The sequence below is a fragment of the Myotis lucifugus genome, unplaced genomic scaffold (assembly GCF_000147115.1).
Source record: "Myotis lucifugus unplaced genomic scaffold, Myoluc2.0 scaffold_4, whole genome shotgun sequence".
Classification (NCBI taxonomy): Eukaryota; Metazoa; Chordata; class Mammalia; order Chiroptera; family Vespertilionidae; genus Myotis; species Myotis lucifugus.
In genome coordinates this window covers 11,841,154-11,868,607 of record NW_005871052.1, presented here as the reverse complement: position 1 = coordinate 11,868,607, position 27,454 = coordinate 11,841,154, and the positions used below count along the sequence as shown (strand labels likewise).

The 27,454-nt window shown below is 41.4% G+C and overlaps 1 pseudogene; it reads right to left on the bottom strand.

Annotated features, from left to right (window-relative positions):
* Positions 1-212: 212 nt before the first annotated feature.
* Positions 213-20,061, bottom strand: LOC102429140 (annotated as a pseudogene).
* Between the last annotated feature and the right edge of the window lie 7,393 nt (positions 20,062-27,454).

The following is a 27,454-nucleotide window of genomic DNA, read 5'->3' as shown; positions in this document are numbered from 1 at the left end:
GAGATTATAATGAACAGGGTCTCACCACAAGTAAAGTCAGAAGTAGGCCAGAGAATGCTCCAAAGGCTGGTTTGGTCATCCCAAGATCATTAAAAATGGTTGACCCCTAACAATGTGTACAAAAATATAAAATGTAAATAAAAAATACAAACAAATTTTTCTTTTTAAAGTACTTTCAAGAAAAAAAGCAAGGCCTTGGAGTTTTGGTTCTGTTTTCCTTCCCTGTTGCAAATTCATGTTGTGGTTTTGGTTGGGTGTTGGAGAGTGCGTGTCATCTGCAGGTGGTGCTGCCCGAGGTGGGTGGGTAGGCAGGTGGGTGGGAGTCTCTACTCGAAGGTGACCACTTTAGATTCTGAGATGGGAAGTGAAGGGTGAATAGGTCACGGAGGCCTTTAACTTTTCCTTTTTTTGCTGTTAGTCATCCTCATCGGTCTTCTGCTTCTTGGTGTCAACATTGTCATCCTCATCATCTTCAGCTGCCCGTTTGCCTGTAACTGCCTCAGCCTCCTCATCTTCATCTCCATCCTCTTCCTCACCATCACCTTTTTCTTCCTCCTCCTCCTCCTCCTCCTCCTCCTCCTCCTCCTCCTCCTCCCCTCTTTCTTCCTCTTCTTCATCTACCTCATTTGTCAGCCTCCTGCTCCCCATTTTCCTCATTAGTGTTCCCATTAGCAGTGCCTCTTCCATTCTCTGCCTCCTCCACAAATTCATTCTTCTTTAATTCCTTGGTGGTGATCTCGGAGCTGGTGTCCACTGCCTATCTGACATGGTGGGGCACGCCCGTGATCCTATGCAGCAGATTTTTTTTTTAAGCGAGAGTTGGAGGACTCTGGCGAGAAGCAGCCGGAGTCCGCGGCGGTAAAGGAGGCGCTCGGGGGAGGTGGTTGCTGCGAGCGGAGAGGGAGCCACAGGAACAATGCAAAGATGGCTTTTCAGAGCAGCCAGTGGGACAGATGTGTAGTTTTTTTTAAAAAAATATATCTTTATTGATTTCAGAGAAGAAGGGAGAGGGAGAGAGAGAGAAACATCAAGGATGAGAGAGAATCATTGATAGACTGCCTCCTGCACACCCTACACTGGGGATCACGCAGCAACCCGGGCATGTGCCCTGATCAGGAATCTAACCTGACCTCCTGGTTCATAGGTCCAAGCCCAACCACTGAGCCACACGGGCCGGGCTAGATGTGTAGTTTTAATTTACATTTCAATAATGTCTAATGATGCAGACCATCTTTTCATGTGCCTATTTGCCATCTGTATATCTTCACTGAAATGTCTGTGCATGTCTTTTGCCCATTTTCTAATTGGATTGTTCTTTCACTATTGAGTTTGGAAAATTCTTTACATAAGTTAGTTTGGAGAATGCTTTATGTATTCTAGATACTAGTCCTTTGCCAGATATGTAGTTTGGAAGCATTTTCTTTCAGTCTATAGCTTGTCTTGTCATCCTCTTCATATAGCTTTTCATAGAGCAAAGTTTTAAATTTTGGCAAGATTGACTATCAATTTTTTTCTTTTATGGATCTGGTGTTCAAGTCTAAGAATCCTTTGCCTGGCCCTAAGATTTGAGGATTTTCTTCTATTATTTTTCTAAAAGTTTTGTGATTTGTCTTATAGTTAAATCAGTTATTATTTTGAGTTAATTTTTATAGATGATGTAAGGTTTAGATCCAAGTTCTTCTTCTTCTTCTTCTTTTTTTTTTTGGGGGGGGGGGTATGGATTTCTAATTGCTCCAGCAGCATTCTTTGAGAAGGCTATCCCTCCACCTTTAAATTGCTTTTTCACCTTGTCAAAATTATTTGGTTGTATTTGTGTGAGTCTATTTCTGGGCTCTCTATTCTGTTCCATTGATATTGAAAACCTATTTGAAGAAATAATGACAGAAAACTTCCCCTACTTGGTGAAAGAAATAGACTTACAAGTCCAGGAAGTGCAGAGAACCCCAAACAAAAGGAATCCAAAGAGGACCACACCAAGGAACATCAGATTAAAATGCCAAGAGCAAAAGACAAAGAGAGAATCTTAAAAGCAGCAAGAGAAAAACAGTTAGTTACCTACAAGGGAGTACCCATAAGACTGTCAGCTGATTTCTCAACAGAAACGATGCAGGCCAGAAGGGAGTGGCAAGAAATATTCAAAATGATGAATAGCAAGAACCTACAACCAAGATTACTTTACCCAGCAAAGCTATCATTCAGAATTGAAGGGCAGATAAAGAGCTTCACAGATAAGAAAAAGCTAAAGGAGTTCATCACCACCAAACCAGTACTATATGAAATGCTGAAAGGTATCCTTTAAGAAGAGGAAGAAGAAAAAGGTAAAGATAAAAATTATAAACAACAAGTACATATCTATCAACAAGTGAATCTAAAAATCAAGTGAATAAATAATCTGATGAACAGAATAAACTGGTGAATATAATAGAATCAGGGGCATAGAAAGGGAGTGAACTGACAATTCTCGGGGGGAAAGGGGTGTGAGGGTGCGGGAAGAGACTGGACAAAGATCGTACACCTATGGATGAGGACAGTGGGAGGGGTAAGGGCAGAGGGTGGGGTGGGAACCGGGTGGAGGGTAGCTATGAGGGAAAAAAGAGGAACAACTGTAATAATCTGAACAATAAAGATTTAATTAAAATTAAAAAAACCAATGGACCAAAAAAATTGTATTAAATTTATAGATCAAAGCCATGACCATTTGGTGTGTGGGCTGATGCTTCAACCACTGAGTCACACTGGCCAGGGCTGTTTATTTATTTTTTTAAATCATGATTTGGCATTGAATTTTTCCAAATGCTGTATCTGCATTAACTGATATGATTATATGTTTTTTTCTTCTTTAGTTTGGAGAGGAAGGGAGAGGGAGAGAGATAGAAACATCAACGATGAGAGAGAATTATAGATCGGCTACTGGGGATTGAGCCCAAAACCTGGGCATCTATCCTGACCAGGAATCAAACCATGACCTCCTGGTTCATAGGTTGATGCTCAACCACTGAACAACACTGGCTGGGCATATTTGCTAAATTTTTGTTTAGAATATTTGAATCTAAGTTCAGGAAACATATTGACTTGTAGTTTTCTTCTTTTGTGTGTTGTCTTTATCTGGTTTTGGATTCCGGGTTATACTTGAGAGGAGTTTTCTCCTCTTATTTTCTGGAATAAATTGTGTAAAATTGGTGTTAGTTCTTTGAATATTTTGTAAAATTCTCCAGTGGGAAAAAAATCTGGACTTGAAGATTTCTTTTCTGGGAGCTCTTTAAATATAAAAATGTAATTTCTTGGAGAAACCAAGATGGCGGCACAGGTAAGCACCTGAAATTACTGCCTCACACAACTACTTCAAAAATACAACTAAAAGAGAAAATGGACATCATCCAGAACCACAGGAAGGCTGGCTGAGTGGAAATTTTACAACTAGAAGGAAAGAGAAAAGCACACTGAGACTCAGAGGAGGTGTGGAAGTAAAGTGCAGAGGTACTGAGGCACACGTGAAAAGGGCTGGCAACTGAGGACGCTGTTGTCCTTTTAAATCGGGAGGGAGTCTCAAGCTCCAGACTGCTCTGAACTCCAGTTCCAGGCTAGTCTCTGGGGACCCAGACTCATACGGGGAGAAACTGGACTGTCTGGCAGCAGGCAGAACTCGAGGGCGGCTTTCTCTCAGAGGTGCTTGCAGCGATTACCGCGGGACACTGAGACCCTGGGCCTCTTAGGGTAGGACTGAGGATCAGCCATAGCTGTTTGCTCTGCCCTGCTGATTCCCTGAGACCCCGCCCACCCAGGCTGTGCGCAGAGGCTTTTGCATATGAAAGGCCTGGCCCTTTGCAATCTGAAAATTACCTAACAAACTGCAGCTGGGTCAGAGAGACCCAGAACTTCCAAGAGAAGGCCCAAGGCCCCACAGCTGCTTGCATTGATTCACAGCTGGGCCTCATCTGGGCACCTCCAAACCCCAAAAAAAGAAGAGGAATTTGCAGATTTCTCCATAGCTCCTGCTGGGTAGCCTCAGGCAGAGGCTAAATTAGCACCTCCTTAGAGATCCAAGAGCCAGTGTACCCTGTGGTCAGAGTGGGACTATCCAGATTACAACTCCTCAGATCCATAAGGGACACACTCAGGGGACAGACTTAGTTAGCACCAAAGCCCCACTGAAGCAAGTCTTGCCTCAGAAGGGTGTCTCCAGCACAGAAGTTTTCCCACTGTAGACACCGCTGATTCTCACAGCCAATTGTCCTGGAGGGCAATTCCTCCCAGTGATACCTACAACAATCAAGGCTTAATTACAACAAGACTGTGCACACAACCTGTAAAGGGGTGTACCAAGTGTGCCCACTTCAGGTAATTGGGGAGGCTGAGCAACTGAGCCCTATAGAACACCTAGCACAGAAAGCCACCCTATCAACACATGGAAGCATAAAAAATGTGGAGACAAAGAAACAGGTCACAAATGACAGAAATGGAGGAGAGCAAACTACTGAATATAGAGTTCAAACCCACACTTATAAGATTTTTCAAGAATTTTCTAGAAACTGCTGATAAATTTAGTGAGACCTTCCATAAATCTAGTGAGACCCTCGAAGATATGAAAAAGGACCAACTAGAAATTAAGCATACACTGACTGAAATAAAGAATATTATACAGACTCCCAACAGCAGACTAGAAGATCACAAGAATCAAGTCAACGATTTGAAATATGAAGAAGCAAAAAACAGCCAACCGGAAAAGCAAAAAGAAAAAAGAATCCAAAAATATGAAGATAGTGTAAGGAGCCTCTGGGACAACTTCAAGTGAACCAACATCTGAATTATAGGGTTGCCAGAAGAAGAGAGAGAGCAAGATATTGAAAACCTATTTGAAGAAATAATGACAGAAAACTTCCCCTACCTGGTGAAAGAAATAGACTTACAAGTCCAGGAAGCGCAGAGAACCCCAAACAAAAGGAATCCAAAGAGGACCACACCAAGACACATCATAATTAAAATGCCAAGAGCAAAAGACAAAGAGAGAATCTTAAAAGCAGCAAGAGCAAAAAAGTCAGTTACCTACAAGGGAGTACCCATATGACTGTCAGCTGATTTCTCAACAGAAACTATGCAGGCCAGAAGGGAGTGGCAAGAAATATTCAAAGTGATGAATAGCAAGAACCTACAACCAAGGTTACTTTACCCAGCAAAGCTATCATTCAGAATTGAAGGTCGGATACAGAGCTTCACAGATAAGAAAAAGCTAAAGGAGTTCATCACCACCAAGCCAGTATTATATGAAATGCTGAAAGGTATCCTTTAAGAAGAGGAAGAAGAAAAAGGTAAAGATACAAATTATGAACAACAAATACACATCTATCAACAAGTGAATCTAAAAATCAAGTGAATAAATAATCTGATGAACAGAATAAACTAGTGAATATAATATAATCAGGGGCATAGAAAAGGAATGGACTGACAATTCTTGGGGGTAAAGGGGTATGGGGAGTGCAGGAAGAGACTGGACAAAAATCGTACACCTATGGATGAGGACAGTGTGGGGTGGGGGTAAGGGAAGAGGGTGGGGTGGGAACCGGGTGGATGGGAGCTATGGGGGAAAAAACAGGAACAACTGTAATAATCTCAACAATAAAGATTTAATAAAAAAACAAAACAAAATGTAATTTCTTTAATGGTTGTAGGCTATTTAGAATATCTATTTAATCTTGGTAGAGTTTTGGTAGCTTGTAGGTTTTGAGAAGTCCATTTCTTCCACACTGAATATATAAACCTGAAGTTATTTGTAGGATTCTCTTATTAGCTCTTTAACAGCTGAAGAATCAGTAGTGATATCCTCTGTTTAATTATTGATATTGGTAATTTGTGTTTTTTTCTCTTTTTATTTGTGTCAGTCTTGCTAGAGGTTTGTCAGTTTTACTGTTGTTTTTTTCCCCCTGAAGAATCCATTTTTTTATTTCATCAATTTTCTCCAGTTTTCCTGTCTTCAATTTTATTGATTTGATCTCCATTATTTTCCATCTTTCTGCTTGATTTGGGTTTATTTTGCTCCTTTAAAAAATTGTTTTTGGTTAATCCTCACCTGAGGATATTTTCCCATTGATTTTTAGAGAGAGTGGAAGGGAGAGGTAGAGACACACAGAGAGAGAAACATTGATGTGAGACAGACACATCAATTGGTTGCCTCCCACTCAGGCCCCAGACCAGAACTGTGGGCCGACACTCTATCCACTGAGCAAACCGGCTAGGGCTATTTTTAAAAAATACATATTTTTATTGATTTCAGGGAGGAATGGAGAGGGAAAGAGAGATAGAAACATCAAAGATGAGAGAGAATCATTGATAGGCTGCCTCCTGCAAGCCCCCCACTGGGGACCGAGCCTGCAACCAAAGCATGTGCCCTTGACCAGAATTGAACCCTGGACCCTCCAGTCCACAGGCCAATGCTCTACCCACTGAGCCAAACCGGCTAGGGCCAACTAGGGCTATTTTGGTCTTCTTTTATTGGCCCTTGAAGTAGGTATTTAGACTATTGGTTTGAGACCTTTCCTCTTTTTCTTTTTTCTCCTCTCTAATAAATACATTAATATTTATTTTATTAGAAAGCTACTGTTTTAATGTCTTTACCAACAGATATAATGAGCCCTGTTGGAAAAATATCTGTGGTTTCTTATTCTCTTCCCACAAGGGATTAAAGCCATAAGCTTTGGAATCCAAATAACCTTAAGTCAACAATGGTTGACCTAAGAGTGCTACCTGTGGAAATTCAGTTAGCCTTACTCAGCCTCAGTATTCTAGCTGCTGAATGGGGGTGCTAGTGCTTATCTAACTAGAGAAGTTCCTGGATGAATTCAATTGTTGGTCTTGGTACCAACTGTCCTTTTGCATTGTTCACAGACAGCCTATGATCAATAAAAGGTGGCTATTGTTAATCCTGTTGCTGGTTCTGTCTGGTTTACACTCAGATGGGTTTCATGTCCTTTCTCTGCTCTGTTCTATGGTCAGTGGGGCTTCCCCTGTGTGGCTGAATTTCCTAGGCTTCCAAGGCAGTTGGCTTCCTATTGGGTTGGCCAAAGGCAAGCACTGGCAGGATATCTTCAGATAGCAAGGAGGAAGGAGAGACACAGGGCATTTCCCCCTTCCTCTCCTGCAGGTGGCATCTGGGGCATGGGCTCTGTATCCTCTGTGGCCCCAACTTTCCCCAGACAGATCCATCATGGTTCTAGCTCTTCTGAGTGCCCCTGAGCTCTGGTAACACGACCTCTTCTTTTTACCTCTTTGGACAAGAATTGGCAGCAGCTTTCTGCCATATTTAATCTCTGGGTTATCTCAGTATCCTATGTTTGGTCTCAGCATAGCTCTCATCCAGGTAGATAATCTCCTCTATTAGATTCTTTCTGTTTTAAATACTTGGAAGTCTGTCTTCTTTTTTAAAAAAATGTTATTCCATCATATTTTCACATTTTTATTTCAGAGACAAACTTTTAAAAATATATTTTATTGATTTTTTGCAGAGAGGAAGGAAGAGGGATAGAGAGTTAGAAACATCGATGAGAGAGAAACATCGATCGGCTGCCTCCTGCACACCCCCTACTTAGGATGTGCCCGCAACCAAGGTACATGCCCTTGACCGGAATCGAACCTGGGACCCTTCAGTCGGCAGGCTGATGCTTTATCCACTGAGCCAAACCGGTTAGGGTCCTTTCTGTCTTCTTGCTTAGACACAGACTGATACAATCATCATCCCTGAGATTTTTGTGGGCCTTTTTTTGAAAAATGTGGATCTGATTTCTGACTGCTAATGTATCATGAATTCACTGTGTGGTTTTAGCCAAACCAACAAATAGCACTTGTGTTCCCAGCTGTAAAACAAAGGTGTTCAGCTTGGCCATCACTAAGGGCCGCTATTGTGCTAGAAGCCTCTTTCCACAGCCTGGACTAATTTTTATCATTAGTCTTAGTAACATGTGTCTGCAGTCCCTTCACCACTGGCTTCTGATTGTGTGGTTTCTCTAGGCTGCTGAGTCAATTATGAAAGAAGTTGGGCTGGAGCCAGGCTGTGGAGAATGAGGAAAGTGGCTGAGGAAGGTGCAGGCAACCTCCTTGGGGAGAACCAACCAGCCAGAGCATCCTCAGACCACGCACACCAGGCCTGACCCATCCCGCAGCCGTGCACCACACGTTTGGAGGAGGTGCTGGCTCTTTCACTCAGCCACCATAGGGCACTTAGCCAACAGTCTTGCTGGCTCCACAAACAACACAAGTTGAAAAGCCTAGATATGGGGCACTCCCCTTTCCAAGTTAATTAATATTTCAGCCTCCAGCTGATGCTATTGTGACTATGGGGGGAAAGAAGCCCCAATTTTCTTTTTTTTGTCTTTTCCCTGAGCTTTTCCTTCTCTTCATGTAGAAACATGCCCTTGGGACTCTAGTGGAAGGAGCACTGATTCTGACTTAGTTTTCACAGGCCACCATAACAACTAGTGACCACCTGTAACCATAACTACAGCAGCAGCAACAACAACAACAATAGCCTTCACTTTTTAAATTCTTTCTTTGTTCCATGTACCTGGTCAGGTACATTCCAATTTAGCACCTCATTTGATCCTCACTAAAACCTAAAAGCTAAATCCCATGTTCCACATTTTCAGCAGAGACTGGCCTTAGGAGTAGTTATGTCATTGCTCAAATGCCTGTCACCTTATCAAAGAGAACTTGCTTGACCACCCTGCCTAAAATTTATCTTGTTCTTCTGCCATTGAGCCCATTCATTGTCGTTTTATCTCAATTACTGTATTATTCATTTCTAAAATTTCTATTTAGTTCTGCTTTAGAGATTCTATTTTGTTGCTGAGTTTCTCTTTCCCCCCCATGAGTTTTCATAATGTTTATAATTGCTCATTGAAGTATTTTTTATGACAACTACTTAAAATCTTTGTCAAACAATTCTAACCTCCCTGTCATTTTCATACTGGCATTGACTGTGTTTTCATTGGAGGTGAAATGTTCTCTGTCCTTGGAATCATGCATGATTTTAATTGAAAACTGGACGTTTCAGGTATTATGTTATGAGACACTGAATCTTATTTTGACATTCTTCATCAGTTGGCTGGAAGGGGGAGGGGCTCACCACCTTATCACTGCTGGGTGGGGGCAGAAGTCCAGGGTCCTCAGTGAGTCTCTGTGGATATCCAAGTGGGGAATGGACTTGACTTCTGTTGTTTCCTCCCTGGCTGTGAGGGGCATGTGTGCCTTGTTGTTGCTTCCCAAGTGACCTCCACTGACACCACAGTGTGTGCCTCACTGCTAGAAAACAGTGAAAGTCCTGACCCCATTCCCATCGGAAGGGTGAGGAGTGTGGAATTCCAGGCTATCAATGTGGTATCCTCTGACAGCACAGTAGCGGAAGGGACTTCATGCCAGCCTGGTAAGGGTAGAATTATAGCCCCCCTGCCTTCACACTTTGCTAGCTTAGATGAGCATTGGACCATAGTTTTTCCTGTGGAGTTTGGCTAAAGTAGAGCCGTTATTATCTAAAAATTGTCTTTTTTGCTAGGTTGACCCTTTCATGGTCTTAGACTAGAGAGAGGGTTTTGATGGGGGCTTTCCCCTCCCCCCTTGATATTTCCAGGTTGCTGGTTCTTCAGCTCCAAATCTGAGATATCTCTTCCATACAGCCTTCCTGTATTCTCTCACCAGCAACTGGTTTTGCCCTCATGTGAAATTCATGGAAGATTTTCTATCTTCTCCTCCAGGGCTGGAGCTAATTTTATATCCACTATTTTTATGAGATTTCCTTAAGGTAAAGACTACATTATATTCAGCCCTACACATACACATTTCTCTTTTTCTAATGCAAGCACTTAGTGCTATAAATTTCCCTCTCTACTTTAACAGCATCTCACAAATCTTGATATGTCATATACTTATTTTCATTTAGTTCAATATACTTAAAATTTTTTTCTTTGAAGGGGCAAGATGGCAGGGGAGCAGGTGGAAGTAATACTCACCTCCTCCCAGGACCATATTGAAGTTGCAACTAAATACGAAACAATCAATGTGAATAATCATATGAAGACTAGCTGAACAGAAAGTCTTATAACAAAGGATGTACTGAGGAACCTGCATTGGGACTGATAGGAAAGGCAGAGACTCAAAAAGGGTTGGATCCGCAACCCCTGAGACGCCACACCACCAGAAAGGTCTGTGAGTCCCAGGTGGGTGATGGTTGGCCTTCATGTATACTGAGAATTTTGCTGAGTGGCCTCAGACCCAGCACTGGTACTGAGTTTCAACCTGTATTAACTTGGTGAACAGCACTCACCCCTTCCCAGTGACTCACTGAGAACCTATTTCATGCAACTTATGCACTGCCAGAGGCTCTTCCAGTGACTGAGTCTAACAGAAAGCCAGCAGTTGGAGGCAAGTCTTGGGGTGCCTTGGGCCTCCTACTAACCTGCCCCTGGGCTCAGAGCTGGTGGAAGCCAGCCTTGGTATGCAGCCTGGCTTCTTTAACATGCACCAAGGCCCAGGAGAGGCAGCCACAAATTGCAAATCACTTGGTAGCTCCAGATAAGTAGCCCAAGTTCGATTATAGGCAGCATATGACACTGACCTACACTGGAGTCCATCCCAAGAGGCCCCGGAACCAACACACCCAGTGGTGGGCTTCAGACCACATCAGAGCAGGACCCGATTCTCTTCACAAGTGGCACAGCCAAAGGGAAATGTTGGCAGGTACTAGACCCTGCTGAGTTGAATTCCACTTTGTGTGCTCAGCACCCACATAGCAACTTGTATACAGTGCTTGGAGCTGACTCTCAAAGTCAGCCAGCCTGAAGGTGGAGCCCATGCATGGAGGAGCCAACATGAATCAAGACTCAAGTACGAGAGGTGGGCTCACATAACCCAACACAAGGGAAATTCCTGGAGCACCTTGTTTGGGTGATCAGGCAGAGTGTGCTACTAGCCCTACAGGACACCTACTACATAAGGCCATGATACCAAGACTGGAAGGCATAGCAACCTGGTGAACAGCACTCACCCCTACCCAGTGTCTCTACCTAATACACAGAAATAAATATAGAGAGGCAGCCAAAATTGGGATACAAAGAAACATGCCCCAAATGAAAGAACAAGAAAAATCCCCAGAAAAAAGAACTAAATGAAATGGAGATAAAACAATGGTTATAAGGAAGTTCAAGGAACTTACATGTTATAAGGGAAGAATGGATGAACTCAGTGAGAACTTAACCAAAGAGATAGTATGCATAAAAAAAGGACATAGAAACCATAAAAAGAACCAGTCAGAAATGAAGAATACAATATATGAAATGAATAATACACTAGAAGGAATCCACAGTAGACTAGATGAAGCAGAAGATGAAATCAGTGATTTGGAAGACAAGATAGCAGAAAATATCCAATCAGAGGAGCAAAATGAAAAAAGGATTTAAAAAATGAGGACTCTGAGAAAACAGATAGCATAACAACATCTGAGTAATAAGGGTACCAGAAGGAGAAAAGAGAGAGCAAGGGATTGAAATCTTATTTGGAAAAATAATGACTTGAAAACTTCCCTAACCTGCTGAAGGAAAAAGACATACAAATTCAAGAAGTGCAGAGTCCTAAACAAGATGAACCCAAAGAGGCCCACACCAAGACACATCATAATTAAAATGGCAAAGGTTAAAGACAAAGAGAGAATCTTAAAAGCAGTAAGAGAAAGAGTTACCTACAAGGAAGTTTTCATAAAACTGTCAGCTGATTTCTAAACAAAAACATTTCAGGCCAGAAGGGATTGGCATAAAATATTCAAAGTGATAAAAAGCAAGGACCACCTGGCCAGCATGGCTCAGTGGTTGAGCATTGACCTATGAATCTGGAGGTCATGTTTCGATTCCTGGTCAGGGCACATGCCCAGGTTGTGAGCTCTATCCCCAATAGGGGGTGAGCAGGAGGCAGCCGATCAATGATTCTCTCTCATCATTGATGTTTCTATCTCTCTCTCCCTTCCTCTCTCTGAAATAAATAAAAACATATTTTTTAAAAATCAATAAATTTAAATAATTATAATAATAAAATAGCAATAAATATGTACCTATCAATAATAACTTTAAATGTAAATGGACTAAATGCTCCAATAAAAAGACATAGGGTAAATGAATGGATAAGAAAACATCATATATATATATATATATATATATATATATATATATATATATATATATATATATATATGCTGTCTACTAAAAGACCCATATCAGAATGAAAAACACAGACAAACTGAAAATAAAGGGATGAAAATAGATATTTCATACAAATGGAAATGAAAAATAAGCTGGTGTAGCAATACTTATATCTGACAAAATAGACTTTAAAACAAAGGCTATAGTAGGAGACAAAGAAAAACACTACATAAGGATAAAAGGAGCAATTCAACAAGAGGATATAACTCTGGTAAACATTTATGCATCCAACATAGGAGTACCTAAATATATAAAGCAAATTTTGATGGACATAAAGGAAGAGATTGACAATAATACAATCATAGTAGGTGATTTAAACACTCCGTTGACATCAGAAAATCAACAAGGAAACAGTGGTTTTAAATGTCACACTAGATCAGATGGATTTAATTGATATTTTAAGAGCATTTTACCCCAAAGCAGCAGAATATATATTATTTTCAAATGCACATGGAATATTTTCTAGGATAGACCACATGTTAGGACACAAAACAAGTCTCAATAAATTTAAGAAGATTGAAATCATATCAAGCATTTTCTCTGACTGCAATGGTATAAAACTAGAAATCAATTACAAGGAAAAAAAACTGAAAAACACACAAACACATTGAGGCTAAATAGCATGTTACTAAACAATGAATGGGTTAAAATTAAGATCAAAGGAGAAATCAAAAGATACCTTGAGACAAATATAAATGAAAACACAATAACCCTAAATTTATGGGACACAGTGAAAGTAGTCCTAAGAGGGAAATTCATAGCAATATGGCCTACCTTCAGAAACAAGAAAAATACAAATAAACAATCTAACCTTGCACCTAAAGGAACTAGAAAAAGAACAACAAACGAAGCCCAAAGTGAGTGGAAGAAAGGAAATTATGAATATCAGGTGGAAATAAACAAAATAAAGTCTAAAAAAAACACAAAAAAATCAATGAATCTGAGAGCTGATACTTTGAAAAGATGAACAACACTGATAAAACTTTAACCAGACTCATGAAGAAAAAAGAGAGTGGACCCAAATAAATAAAAACAGAAATGAAAGAGAAAAAACAATTGACACCACAGAAATACAATTATAAAAAAAAATATTACCGCCCTTGCTGGTTTGGCTCAGTGGATAGAGCGTCAGCCTTCGGACTGAAGGATAACAGGTTTGATTCTGGTCAAGGGCACATGCCTGGGTTGCGGGCTTGATTCCCAGTAGGGGACGTGCAGGAGGCAGCCAATAAGTGATTCTCTTTCATCATTGATGTTTCTATCTCTCTTTCCCTCTCCTTTCCTCTCTTAAATCAATAAAGATATACTAAAAATATTACCTACAGCCCTGGTTGGTATGGCTCAGGGGTAGAGTGTTAGCCTGCACACCAAAGGGTCCCAGGTTCCATTCCCAGTGAAGGGTACATATCTGGGTTGTAGGTTGGTTCTCAGGTCCCAGTCGGGGCGCATGCAGGAGGCAACCAATCTCTCTCTCTCTCTCTCTCTCTCTCTCTCTCTCTCTCTCTCTCTCTCTTTCTCTCTCACAACTATGCGCCAACAAATTGGAGAATCTGGAAGAAATGGATAAATTCCCAGAAACATATAATCTTTCAAAACTAAATCAAGAAATTACAGAAAACCTGAAGACTGTTTACAAAAACTAGTGAAATTGAAGCAATAATGAAAAAAACTCCCAACAAACAAAAGTCCTGGACCACACGGTTTTACAGGTGAATTTTAGCAAACATTCAAGGAAGAACTAACACCTATATTTTGCAAACTACTTCAAAAAATCCAAGATGAGGGAAGATTCCCAAGCTCATTTTACGAGGCCAGCATTATCCTAATTCCAAAACAGGATAAAGACACTACAAAGAAAGTAAACTATAGGCCAGTATCCCTGATGAATATAGATGCCAATATTCTGAACAAAATATTTGCAAACCAAATTTAGCAATACATTAAAAATATCATACATCATGACCAAGTGGGATTTATTCTGGAGATGCAAGGCTGGTATAATATTCGCAAATCAATTAGCGATATACACCACATAAACAAATTTAAAGACAAAATCACATGATCATTTCAATAGATGCAGAAAGAGAATTTGACAAAATCCAGCACCCATTTTTGATAAAAACTCTCAGCCAAGTGGGAATAGAGGTAACATACCTCAACATAATTAAAGCCATATATGACATCTACAGCCAACATCATACTCAATGGGAAAAAACTAAAACTATTTCCCCTAGAACAGGATCAAGACAGGGATTTCCACTTTCACCACTCTTATTCAACATAGTACTGAAAGTCCTAGCCACAGCAATCAGAAAGGCAGAAGAGATTAATGGCATCCAAATTGGAAAGGAGAAAGTAAAATTGAAAAACTGAAAAAGAAGTAAAACTATTATTATTTGCAGATGACATAATACTGTACATAGAGACCCCTAAAGATTCTACCAAAAATTACTAAAACTGATAAATTAATTCAGTAAAGTTGCAGGATACAAAATTAATATTAAAAATCAGTTGCATTTTTATTCACCAATAATGAATTCTCAGAAAGGGAAATAGGAAAAAATCCCATTTACAATTGCATCAAAAAATAATATACCTAGGAATAAATTTAACCAAAGAAATAAAAGACCTGTACTCAGAATATAATAAGATACTAAAGAAAGAAATCTGTAGGTCGGAGCTATAGGGTTAAGCCTCGGACTGACCTGTTGGCAAAGCCACAAACAAGTCCCAGCTTAGAGGGCACAGTCCTTTTAGCATAATTAGACTTGACCTTATGATGCTCCCTAAATCTTACCTGGGTAGCTAATGAGCTGTGGGAGATGTAGCAAGTGCTGCCTAAACAAGTGAAACTCACAAGAACATAACTATGGTGACCACTACCTTGTTTACCTCTGGCTATAAAATAAAGGCTCAGCTTGCCTCTGGATCTCTCTCTGTGGCCTCAGCCAGGCACAGGAAGATCCACCTAGACCCAATTTATTGTCTTTGTCATTTCATCATCCTTCACCGCCCTCACTCAGGCTTTCGAACCCTTGGCTGAGCTGGCTCGGCCCAGAAATTGAAGAAGATGCAAATAATAGAAGCATATACCTTGTTCATGGATATGAATATTTAGCATTGTTAAAATGTTCATATCAACCAAAGCAATCTATAAGTTTAATGAAATTCCTATCAAAATAGCATGTAGCCCTAACTAGTTTGGCTCAGTGGATAGAGCATCAGCCTGTGGACTGAAAGGTCCCAGGTTCGATTCTGGTCAAGGGCATGTACCTTGGTTGCAGGCACATCCCCAGTGGGAGGTGTGCAGGAGGCAGCTGATAGATGTTTCTCTCTCATCGATGTTTCTAACTCTCTGTCCCTCTCCCTTCCTCTCTGTAAAAAATCAATAAAATATATTTAAAAAATAGCAATGGAATTTTTCACAGAAACAGTACAAATAATTCTAAAATTTATATGGAACCACCAAAGACCCCAAATAGCCTCAGCAACCGTGAGGAAGAAGAACAAAGTTGGAGGCATTGCACTACCTGATATCAAACCATACTACAAAGCTATAGTAATCAAAACAGCATGGTACTGTCATAAAAATAGACATATAGATCAATGGAACAGAATAGAGAGCACAGAAATAAATCCACACCTATATGTCAATTAATTTTTGACAAAGGAGGCAAGAACATACAATGGGATAAAAGACATTCTGTTCAATAAATGGTATTGGGTAAATTGATCAGATACATGAAAAAAAATGAACCTAGATCACCTCCTTATGCCATATACCAGAATAAACTCAAAATGGATTAAAGACTTACATATACCAGTAAGACTCAAAACCATAAAACTCCCAGAAAAAAACATAGGCAGTAAAATCTCTGACATTTCCCATAGCAATATTTTTTTTCTGAAATATCTCCTTGGGCAAGGAAAACAAAAGAAAAAATAAACAAATGGGAGTACATCAAGCTAAAAAGTTTTTGCCAGCAAAAGAAACCATCAACAAAATACAAAGACAACCTACAGAGTGGGAGAAGATACCAATGCTACATCTGATAAGGGGTTAATACCCAAAATTTATAAAGAACTCATACAATTCAATACCAAAACCCCAAAGAATTCAATTAGAAAGTGGGCAGGGAACCTGAATAGACACTTCTCCAAAGAGGACATACAGATTGGCAATTCTATATAATAAAGAGGCAATATGCAAATTGACCCTCACACCCTCACAAGATGGCTGCCTATGACCAGGCCAGCAGGGGGGTTAGTGAAGGATGACCAAACAACTGAACAGCAGGTTGCGTGGGGCAACTAGGCTGGCAGAGGGGGGGAGGCATGAGGGGCGACCAGGATGGCAGGGGGGGCAGTTGAGGGCAACCAGGTCAGCAGGGGGGGCAGTTAGGGGCAACCAGGCCGACAGAGGGGGCAGTTGGGGGCAACCAGGCCAGCAGGGGAGGCAGTAAGGGGTGACCAGGCTGGCGGGGGGGGGCAGTTAGGAGCAACCAGGCTGGCAGGGAGGGGGCAGTTGGGGGCTACCTGGCCAGCAGCGGGGGGCTGTTAGGGGCGACCAGGCCGGCAGTGGGGGCAGTTAGGGGCTATCAGGCAGGCAGGCAGGTGAGCGATTAGGAACCAGTGGTCCAGGATTGTGAGAGGGATGTCCGACTGCCAGATAGGAGAGGGTGCAGGCTGGGCTGAAGGGACCCCCCCTCCTGTGCACGAATTTTGTGCACCGGGCCTCTAGTAGATATATAAAATGTTACTAATCATAGAGATATGCAAAGTAAAACCACAATGAGATATCACCTTACACCTGTCAGAATGGCTATCATCAATAAATCAATAAGCCACAAGTGCTGATGAGGATGTAGAGAAAAGGGAACCCTCATGCACTGTTGGTGGGAATGCAGATTGGTGCAGCCACTATGGAAAACTGTATGGAGGGTCCTAAATAAAATATTTTAAAATGGAACTGCGTTATGATCCAGTGATTCCACTTCTGGGTATATATCGGAAGAAACTCAAAACACTAATTTGAAAGAATGCAGTGTTATTTACAATAGCCAAGATATGGAAGCAAGCCAAGTGCCCATCAATAGAGGAGTGGACAAAACAGTGGTTGAACATATATACAATGGAATATTACTTGGCTATAAAAAGAATGAAATCTTTCCATTTGTAACAGTATGGATGAACCTAAAGGGTATTATGTTAAGTGAAATAACTTAGACAGAGAAAGACAAATACCATATGATTTCAATTATATCTGGAATCTAAAGAACAAAATAAATGAACAAGCACAATTGAAACAGACTCATAGACACAGAGAGCAGACTGATGGTTGCGAGAGGGGAGGGGGGTTGGAGGGTTGGGTGAGAAAAGGTAAGGGATTAAGAAGTACAAATTTATAGATTCAAAATAGTCATGGGGATGTAAATAGTCACAGCATAGGAAATATAGTCAATATTATTGTAATAACTATGTATGGAGCCAGGTGGGTACTGGAAATATCGGGGGAAAGTGTATGATTGTCTAACCACTATGCTGTATACCTGAAACTAATATAAAACTAACATTAAACAATATTAAATGTAAACTATAATTTAAAAATAAAATTAAGCCTAGTCAGTGTGGCTCAGTGGTTGAGCATCAACCTATGAACCAGGAGGTCTCTGTTTAATTCCTGGTCAGGGCACATGCCCGGGTTGTGGGCTCGATCCCCAGTGCGGGACATGCAGGAGGCAGCTGATCAATGATTCTCATTATTAATGTTTCTATCTCTCTCTCCCTCTCCCTTCCTCGCTGAAATCAGTAAAAATATATTTTAAAAAATTAAATAAAAACATTTCCTTTGAGACTTTTTTGACCTATGAATTATTTAGAATTATGTTGTTTAGTTTCCAAGTGTTTGGAGATTTTTCTGTTATCTTTGTTATTTATTTCTAGTTTGATTCCATTATAGCCAGAAAACACTATGATTTCAGTTCTTTTAAATTTATGAAGGTTTGTTTTAGGCCCTAGGATATGGCTTATTTTGACCAATGTTCCATGAGTAGTTGAAAAGAATTATGTGTTCTTGTTTTGTTGTATGAAGTGTTCTGTAAATGTCAATTAGATCCTCTTGGTTGATGGTGCTGTTGAGTTCTTTATCTTTGCTGAATTTGTCTAGTTGTTCTATCAATTGCTAAGAGAGTGTTGAACTCTGAAACTCTAATTGCAGATCTGTCTATTTTGCCTTGCAGCATTCTCAGTTTTTGTTTCATGTACTTTGAAACTTTGTTGTGTGCATCCACATTTAGGATTGCTATGTCTTCTTGGATTGTTCCTTTCAACATAATGTAAATGCCTCTCTTTGTCCCTAGTAATTTTCTGTTCTGAAGTCTACTTTACCTGATATTAACAGATTAATGTTTTCATGATAAATCTTTTCATCCTTTTGTTTTCAAACTACCTTTGTTGCTATGTTTGAAGTGAGTTTCTTGCAGATAGCATATAGTTGGAATGGTGTTTTTTCTTTTTATAATCCACTCTACTTATCTCTTTCTTTTATTTTTCTCAATTTTATTTTGTATTGATTTTAGATGTACAGCTTAGTAGTTAGACAATCATATACATTACATAGTGTTCCCCTTGACATTTCCAGTATCCCAACTGGCACAATACATAGTTATCTCAATACTAGTGGCCCGGTGCACGAAATCTGTGCATGGGGGGGGGAGGAGTCCCTCAGCCCAGTCTGCACCCTCTCCAATTTAGGACCCCTCAGTGGATGTCCGACTGCTGGATTGGGCCTAAACTGGCAGTCGGACATTCCTCTCACAATCCAGGACCGCTGGCTCCTAACCGCTCGACTGCCTGCCTGCCTGATTGCCCCTAACCACTTCTGCCTGCCAGCTTGATCACCCCCTAACCACTCCCCTACTGGCCTGATTGACACCTAACTGCTTCCCTGCTGGCCTGATTGCCTCCAACTGCCCTCCCCTGCTGGCCTGATCACCCCCAAGGCTTTGATTAGTCTAGATATGACCCTTCACAGAAAATTTCACTAACCCTGCTTTACAATAAGGGCTTGATGATTGAATCATTGGGACCAGACACCAAGATGTCCTTTCTTTAAATAGTGGAGGGAATAATTATCTTGTCTTTAAGTTTCCCTAAACATCAAATGAGATAATGACTTAGAAAAGTATAAAAGCACCATATAAAGACAACTGTCTTTTTCATGTACTGAAAAAACAATAAAGTGGTAAAATGAAAAACACTATTTTTATTCTCCCTCTTCCTTCCTTTACAGCCTTTATTTAAACTTTGAAATTCATGAAAATTTCACTCCTATTTTCATTTCTTTACATTAAATATTATTTGGTATTAGTTTCAGGTTTTATATTAGTTACAGAATAGTGGTTAGACAATCATATACTTTACAAAGTGTTCCTCGATATTTCCAGTACCAACCTGGCATCATACCGTCATGAAAACACTGTTGACTATGTTCCCTATTTAAGTGACAATAGGTTTACAGGTTCCTTCCAATCTTTCTTTTGTGTTGCTCGTCCTTCCTTTTCTTTCTCACTTCCCTCATTTTCTTTATATAGTATCTCAATTGGCCTTCAAAGCTCAGCGAAGGCGCTGGGACATGCTTAATCCATTTTACAGACCAGGAAACTGAGGCCAATTCCAGTTGGCTGCGGAACTGGACTCAGCGCACAGGGAGCCCTCACAGCGGTGCGCTCCACCCTTCCTAAGGGGCTGCTGGGGGACAAACAGAACAAACCTCCCCGTGAGGCTTCTGAGCCTCCTTCTCAAGCACCTCTTCATCCTGGATGCTCCACATTCTTTCCTCTCACCCACTCCCCCCCCCCGCCCCCATTCTTTACTGCCCCCCCCTTCTCCGGAGCAGGTGGTAGGATTCACAATCACAGCGCAGGCATGCGCTGCTGTGGCGCAGGGTGGGTGTAGGCTTGCTTTTGGGCCCAGGCGGGAGCAGGAGTCACAGCTTCTGAAGTGCGAAGGCTGTCTGGGCTATGCCTGGTTAGCGCTGGGAGCTTCTCTGAATCACGTCAGTCAGTTGGGTACCCTGCAGTGTGGCACCCTTTCCACTGAGGTGGCGCTGCCCCTCAACCCCTGCCTCAGGGCTGCGGGTCCGCGCCCCTCCGCCTGGGCATCCTTCCATGCCCCTTGTTCCCCACCAGCTGACCAGTGTCTTGGGGCCACTGCAGAACCTCACTCTCCACAGGTGAGGCAGATCCCCGCCCGCTGGCCCCCTGCCGAAGCCCCCTCTGGTGCACCCTGCCTGGCCAGGTTTTTGCCTTTGATCTGTGGCATTGGTGACAGCACACTCCTAGCAAGCCTGGTACCCAGAGGGGCACAGAGTCAGTTCTTTGCCCAGAATGTTAGAGGGTGCAGTCGAATTTGCAGATGTCGCCCAGAGCCTGCTGGTGAAGGCAGCGCCTGTGTGGGGTGTCCTCATAGAGGAACAGTGCAGCGCAGCTCTGTGACCCTTGGGCCGCTCGCCTCCTGGTGGGCTGCTTCGCCAAAGCCGGGGCGCTCGCCTGGGAGTCACCATTCAGTCGGCCCGCAGTCGGGCCTCACACCGTTGCTAGGTCTCCATCCTCACCTGGGTCACCTCTTTTCTTCCACATTCGGCCTTCATCCATCCCTCTCTCCTTTAGTGCTTATGCTCCAGGCCTGAAAGAAAAGGACCAAGACCAAGAAGGACAAAGCCCAAAGGAAGTGAGTCTTAAACCCCCACATCCCATTCTCTGGATTTCCTCCCGCACTTCCTCTCTGTTTCACGTCTTGAATGGGCACCAGGTTCGGGCATCCTGCGGCCCAGCCACATGGCCTCCGGGCGACCTGGTAGAGTCGGTCTCCAGGAAGCTGTGCATCTGTGGCCAGAGGCCCAGCCTGGGTCTCAGCAACCCCATGCCTGCTGGAAAGGGCTGTTGGAGGAGGACGGGAGCCCGTCGGTCATTAGCTCCCCAACTCCAGAGGAGGCACCACAGGCTCACCCCCAGTGCAGGCCCTGCTCCCACCTCCCTCCTCCCCCAGTGGTTGTGACATTAGGAGTCCTGGCCTAATTTACATATTCCTCTCTTATTATATAGGAGGATTATTGACTATATTACCTAAGCTTACTTACATCCCCATGGCTTTCTTGCAACTACCAGTTTGTATTTCTTAATACCTTCACCTCTTTCATCCATCTCCCACCACCTCCTCCACTGGAATTCACCAGTTTGCTCTCTGTGTCTATGAGTCTGTTTCAATTTTGTTTGTTTATTTTGTTCTTTAGATTCCTCATATAAGTGAAATCATATGGTATTTTCCATTTAAATTTATTTATAACTAGAGGCCTTGCACCCTCTCACAATCCGGGACCCCTCAGGGGATTTTGGAGAGCCAGTTTCACCCGATCCCCGCAGGCCAGGCCAAGGGACCCCACCAGTGCATGAATCCATGCACGGGGCCTCTAATCTACTTATATAAAAACCCTGGGTGTAACATCATGGCCAGAAGCGTGACCAACCGGAAGGAAGTCAGTCCTGCAGGGGTCATCTTGGAAACGGCTGCGCCATCCCCCAGCTGTTTCCCATGAGGGCGAGGTTTCAGGCAGGAACCCGCCCTCAGAGGAGAGCATGGAAGTATTGAGTCCGGCCTTCAAACCAGACCCTGACAGTAGGGAGGAGGCAGCCCCATTCCTCACAGAATTTGCTGTTGGATAGCTTGCTGTCAGTGGTCTGCCAGCCAGGAACCCCATTCACCTGCATCCTGGACCCTGACAGGATGGAGGAGGGAGCCCCATTCCTCGCGGAATCCACAGGTGGTCAGGGGCCTGCCAGCTAGGAATCCTATTCACCTGCATATCTGTATAAAGTTTTAATACATTATATTAGAGGTCGTGGTGGTACTGTTTTACCCACAGTGTCTACAGGAATTGCTGCAAATTTACTTCTCGGTGGAAGCACCTCTCATTCCCAATATAAATGACCAATTCCATTAAATGAAACTTCAATTTCTAGACTTGATATAAAGAGTGAAGTTGCTAAAACTATTAAAAAGGCCCAACTTCTCATTATTGATGAATGCACCGTGGCATCCAGTCATGCTATAAACACCATAGACAGATTACTAAGAGAAATTCGAATGTTGTATTTGGTGGGAAAGTTCTCCTTCAAGAAGATTTTTGACAATGTCTCAGTATTGTACCGCATGCTATGTACAAACAAGTTTAAAGTACTGCAATGTTTGGGGATGTTTCAGAAAGTTGTCTCTTACAACAAATATGAGATCAGAGGATTCTGCTTATAGTGGATGGTTAGTAAAACTGGGAGATGGCAAACTTGATAGCAGTTTTCATTTAGGAATGGATATTATTGAAATCCCCTGAGAAAGGATTTGTAATGGATCTATTATTGAAGCTACCTTTGGAAATACTATATCTATAGATAATATTAAAAATATATCTAAACGTGCAATTCTTGGTCCAAAAAATGAGCGTGTTCAAAAATTAAATGAAGAAATTTTGGATATACTCGATGGAGATTTTCACACATATTTGAGTGATGATTCCATTGATTCCACAGATGATGCTGAAAAGGAAAATTTTCCCATCGAATTTCTTAATAGTATTACTCCTTTGGGAATGCCGTGTCATAAATTAAAATTGAAAGTGGGTGCAATCATCATGCTATTGAGAAATCTCAATAGTAAATGGGGTCTTTGTAATGGTACCAGATTTATTATCAATAGATTACGACCTAACATTATCGAAGCTGAAGTATTAACAGGATCTGCAGAGGGAGAGGTTGTTCTGATTCCAAGAATTGATTTGTCCCCATCTGACACTGACCTCCCATTTAAATTGATTCGATGACGGTTTCCCGTGATGCCAGCATTTGTGATGACTATTAATAAATCACAAGGACAAACTCTAGACATAGTAGGCATATTCCTACCTGAACCCGTTTTCGCACATGGTCAGTTATATGTTGCTTTGTCTCGAGTTTGAACAGCATGTGACATTACAGGTAAAGTTCTAAATACTTCATCACAAGTGAAATTAGTCAAGCATTCTGAAAGTGTTTTCACTCTTAATGTGGTGTACAAGGAGATATTAGGATAAGTTGAATCACTTTATCAGTCATTGTTTGCATCACTGTTGTTTTTATATCATGTTTTTGTTGTTTCCATATCATGTTTTTGTTGTTTTCATATCATGTTTTTGTCGTATTTATATCATGCCTCTGTTGTTGTTATATCCTTTTGTTACTGTTTATTTATTAATAAATTTATATATTATTTTCATATACATTTTACTAATTTCCTTTCATCTCTCACACTTCTATTATAGAGAAAGGACAAATAGCAATATTAAAATATCTCCACTAATTAATTCCCTTTTTTAAAAAAATATATTTTATTGATTTTTTACAGAGAGGAAGGGAGAGGGATAGAGAGTTAGAAACATCCATGAGAGAGAAACATTGATCAGCTGCCTCCTGCACACTCCCCACTGGGGATGTGCCCGCAACCAAGGTACATGCCCTTGACCAGAATCGAACCTGGGACCCTTGAGTCCACAGGCCGATGCTCTATCCACTGAGCCAAACCAGTTAGGGCAATTAATTCCCTTTTAATGTGCATGAATTTTGTGCACTGGGCTACTAGTATGCATATAAGATCTTTAGTTAATATCTTCCCACACCCTCTGCCCCTCCTTCCCCCTGATATTCATCAGTCTGTTCCATGTTTCCATGCTGTGGTTTCCGCTCCTGTGTTGAGCATCTGCCCCCTGGTGGTCAGTGCGCATCATAGCTACCAGCCAGTCAGCCGGATGGCCGGTTGCTTAGGCTTTTATATATATAGATAATTATTCTAAGTATATTGCTTTTTACAGTTTTCTTAGAGCTTGCTTTAGGTAGTATCATATACATATGTAATTTATAGTTTACTGATCTGGTGTTCAAGTGAGTTACCATTGACTAAATTCTATTGCTTTATCTTCAAGTTCACTGATTCTATCCCCTGTCATCTCCACTCTGTTACTGAGTCTATTCAGTGAGGTGTTTTTTTTAGCTTCAGTTGTTTTTTTCCTTCCATAATTTCCATTAGTTATTTTTATAACTTCTATTTTTTGTTGCGATTTACAATTTTTTATTTATTTCAAGTAAAATTTCTTATTGAAACATTTTTATGATGGTTGCTTTAAAACCCTTGCCAGGTAATTCCAACATCTGATTCATCTTGCTATTAGTGTCAATGGATTGTCTTTTCTCATCAAATTGTGGTGTTCCTGGCTCTTGTTATGGTGAGTGATTTTCTATTCTATCCTCAACATTCTGGTTATGTTAGGAGAGTCTTGATCCCATTTCAGTCTTCTGCTTTAGCTGGCAGTCACCATGTTTGGGTTTAGCATGTACATTCAGGTCTACTTCTGTGGGTTGTAAGTCCAAAGACAGTTCAGTTTTCCAAGCCATTGCAATGTTATTTTGGTATGCTCCATTCTTTTGTTGTCCCTGGGGCTCCCACTCAGTCCTTGCTGGAGCTGTCTGCAGGGGCAGAAGGTGCTTCCCTGAGCTGCTTGTTTTTGCTGGGTGATCTTCTGGTGAATGGAGAGGCTGTTCTTATGCCACTGGGTGGAGAGTAGGGAGATATGGGGTTTGCTACTGCTACTGCTGTAGGCAAATCAGGCTGCCTGCTGGTGTCTCAGTTCTGGAGTGGGAACTGAGACAGCTTAGGGCTTTGCTACTGCAGGCAATTCGCATCACCCTCTGGAGTTTTGGTTGTAGGGCAGGCTTAGTTTCCCAGGCTAGGTCTCTGTTGGGCTTCTCCTTTCTCAGTGGTATGTGTGTGTGTGTGTGTGTGTGTGTGTGTGTGTGTGTGTGTGTGGTGGTGGTGGTGGTTTTGGGTTGCAGGCTTCTTTGGCACCCAGGGTAGGGGTATGTGGGAGATAAAAAGAAACCCAACAGAATTCACCATGTTGTCATTTCTCAAGTCCTGAAGTTCCTAGCCAGTCCATCTTTTTTCCTGCTTCCAGAGTCCTTTCATCATTATTGGTTGAGTAATTTCTAGGAAATATAATTGTATTTGTAGGAGAGGAGCAGGGAAAATGAGTCTAAATCATCTTGTTCTGAAACTATATGTCCCCTAGTGTAGTTTTTAAAATAACATTTTGGTATGAGTGAATATTTGAGCATCTTTTGATGAGTTTTATTTTATTTTTAAATATATTTTTATTGATTTCAGAGATGAAGGGAGAGAGAGAGATAGAAGCATCAATGATGAGAGAGAATTATTGATCAGCTGCTTCCTGCATGCCCCCCCCCCCCTTACTGGGGATTGAGCCTACAACCTGAGCAGGTGCCTTTGACTGGAATCGAACTTGGGACCCTACGGGGGGGGGGGCAATGTGTTCACCACACGCTAGGGCTTTTGATGAGTTTTAAAGCCATTTTAATTTCTTTTTCTGTATTTAATTTTGATATCATTTGTTCATTTTTATATTAGGCTGGTGGTCTTTGACATTGATTTGTAACAGCTGTTTTCATATTCACTATGAGTTGCAGAAATTTACTCCAGATTATTGTTTCTCTCTTTAAAAAATATTTTTATTGACTTCAGAGAGGAAAGAAGAGGGAGAGACAGAAACATCAATGATGAGAGAGACTCATTGATTGGCTGCCTCCTGCACTTCCCCTACTTGGGATCGAGCTATAAGCCGGGTATGTGCCCTGACCAGGAATCGAACCTCCACCTCCTGATTCATAGGTCAACGCCCAACCACTGAACCACACCAGCTAGGCTATTGTTTCTCTTTTTATTTTGCCTTTTTAATGGTATTTTTGCCTTGCTGGTTTTTAAAAATATAGTTGAATATATAAATCTCTTCCATAATATCTGGTTTTGTGTCATTCTTGGAAAGCCTCCTCATTTCAAGATTAAAAAAAAATCTCCCCATATTTTCTTCTAGTACTTTTATGGTTTTACTTTTTCATTAAAATTTTTTTGGTCCATCTGGAATTTATTTTTGTGTAAAGTGTGAGGTAGTGTATCCAATTGTTCCATTTATTGAGTAGTCCATCATTACCTCTCTACTTTGAAATGCTACCTTTAAAAATGTGCTTAAAAAACACATAATATAAAATTTACCATCTTTACCATTTTAAGTGTACAGTTCAGTAGTGTTAAATTATTCGCATTGCTGTGCAACAGATCTCTAAAATTTATCTTGCAAAAGTGAAACTCTATATTCAGTGAACAATAACTCCCCATTGAAATTCTGCCCTTTCATCATAGTCTAGTGTCTGGTCTTTTTCACTTCTTGCCTAAATCATTGTAACAGCTTTCTAGCATCACCATAATTCCAATTGCCATGCACAGTATAGCCTGGTTCATTTTCCTCATGCAAGCTCTGACCACAGCATTCCATTATTCAAAACCTTCAGAAGCCCTCCATGATATATTGCAATTGAAATTAAGTCCCTCATTATACTCTTTCATAGCACCTGTAACTTTTTTTCATGTCTCTTTTCATAATTTGTAATTATCTGCATGATATTTGACTGTTGTCTATATCCTAGCTAAACTTAAAATTTCATGAGAGAAAGGGCAATGTGTTCACCACATATTTGCAGTGCTTTAGTGCGCACCTGGTACTTAGTAGGTATTCAGTCCATGTTTGAGGAACGATAGGTTCCCCTTGGTCTGTGGAATAAAGTAGAAACAATGCAAGATCTGATTCAAACTTAATCTTCTCTCAGCTTTCTGCCCTTCAAGGAAATTAAGCTGCTGGATTTTCCATCCTTCCCTGACAAAGCCATGGGCTTTCTCATGTTTGGTTCTGGTTTACAGCATGCCCTGATCTTTTCATTTGTGCCATGTCCTCCCCTCAGTTCCCCACCAGCATTGCTGCCTTGTGGAAATCCAATTCATCCTTCAAGAATATCATTGTCTCCACCACTGGACTGTGAGTTCCTTGAGACCAGAGACAGAGTCCCCTGATTTGCCCCTAGGGAGCATCACAGTTCCTGATCTCTAGGAGGTGCTCTTGGTTACACATCTTCAACTGCACCTAGGCTACAGGCTCCTTGAGGGCAGGCAGTGTTCCTTACCTGTGTGCATCTGGGAACCTTGCTTCCTAGCCCCCAGGAAGAGACTTGGAGTTGGCTTCAGAAATATTCCTGGTACCTACTGAACCTGTCTAGTTGTGTTATGAGGGGGCTGAT